The following is a 2,043-nucleotide window of genomic DNA, read 5'->3' on the forward strand; positions in this document are numbered from 1 at the left end:
GCCATCCACCTATGACGTTGAGGGTTGGTAAGACAGACATCAAAACCAGGATTTCTGCACATTTGACTCACCAATGCCACTAGGTATGACACCTGAGGTCACTTTGATGGTGGTATAAAATTTTAGTGAATATACAGGAGGAGATGTGGTGTTCTAGGAGCAGAACAATGAACAAATCCTCTTCCTTAGTGTTTCCTTTTAATGCTGCATCATTAAAATTACCACAATTCAAGAACAATGGGAACCGAATAGATATAAAGGCTGCATATCTTATTAAACTACCCGAAAAACACGAAAGCCATATGCAGCCAAATCGCTTTGTTCGCATGCAATATTCTTCATGCAAAAAATAGGGTGACTTTTGATTTCCCTTTTATAAACGCCATTACAATATCTAATCTAGTGGCAAGCATCAAGAAAGAAGCTGCTAATTGTCCTTCTTGAGACAACATTGTGTGCTAAGAAATCAAAACATAATTACTGCCCAACAAGGAGGGAGTTATCCCATAGAAGGGTGAAGTGGAGAGTTGGTTGTTTGGGGATAACCAATGTTATGATCCCCCACAAAAATAGGCCCGGCCTGCAAATTACACTGCCCATTACAAAAAAAGGCGAACAGATAGTCAGTCAATCTGTGAGTCGGTCAGTCGGTATGTCGGTCTGTCGGCCGGTGAGAGAACAATCCTTCTCAATGACAAATGCGGAGCAACTGGTTGACAGTCGCTAAAGCTGCTTATCTGTCACCTGTTAATGCACAACATGAGGGTGGCGCCAAATTACTCAGTTTGCCTTCAACGACTTTTTCCAATCTCCGTTGACATTGATGTCAACCACTCGATTTATCTTAAAGCTACTCTTTTAAACTGATGCATCCCTTTTTGGCCAGTTCATCTTCCAAATTTCATTTCTCATCACCTTCAATGACAATGCATTTTATGACCCTGTTTATTCTTTTGGAGAATTTCGCCTATTCTCAGACCTTTCTGATACTCCATCAGGAAGCATCTCCTTGTGTTCACTCAGGTTGTGATAACCCATACTAGTGTGGATCAAACGGAAGGAGGGGTCAGGAGGTTACAAGTGTGATCAAAGTGGCCTGGCGCCAGGCGCAAGTGCAAATTGAGGAGAGAGTGGTGAAAAATACAACATCACAGCAGTCTTTGTATTTATCAGAGTGTAATGTGGAGACGCCCTCTACGGTCATTCTTCCGATTCAGTATTAATCTTTTTGGACTGCAATAGCTGCAATTCAGGAGCAACTTTGATTGTGATCAAGCCATCTTTTAGCTGTAGTACACGCTGTACGTCTGGGCAGGCACTAGAAGGCCCAGACACCTTCCATGTGAACTGTCCTGGGGATGAGCTTATTTTCTAAATAGGCCTCAAGCCTGGAGAGCACCTTCTTTATGTCAAAGCATGCTCAGCATGATATTTACCTAGCTTTGGCAGCAGAAAAGCAAGGTTAATCTTTCTAGCATGTTATACAAATTATTTTGACAGGGAAGACGTTCCAATAATTCTTTACGGATTACTCAGCCTTGATCTTACTCGCCCCATGGTTATTGCGGAGAGCTTGAAATTGAAGGAATTTTCCACAGCCCACTCTTTCTGTAGCATTGAGACCTGAGCTAGTTTACTGCTGTCAAGATAGAGAAGGGTCTATTATTCGCATTCAGAAGGACTGAATGACTGTGGGGACAACTGGGGGGCCGTGGCATCAAGCGGTAGTACTAACTCTGGAGTCTTCAGACGCCACCTGAATATCCCTTATAAAATTAAATCCAAAAAATTACCCATTCCTGTTAGATAATTCCTCCTGGTGTTCCACGTACTACACCAAGTTACCCAGCATCAGTAACCGAATTGGCCGTGAACTCTTAGTTCATATTATATGAAATTGCGGAGCCTGTCTTTACTTGCTAAATCGGTGTTTATGAGTTCCGATTAAGCATAGATTTGAGGAATAAATGTTAAAGACATCAACTATTCAAACTTATTTGATTTGAACTTGTCGGGTTGTCATCAGCGGTGGGCACCGATCAC

This window comes from Echinococcus granulosus (assembly GCF_000524195.1).
Source record: "Echinococcus granulosus chromosome Unknown EG_S00160, whole genome shotgun sequence".
NCBI lineage: Eukaryota > Metazoa > Platyhelminthes > Cestoda > Cyclophyllidea > Taeniidae > Echinococcus > Echinococcus granulosus.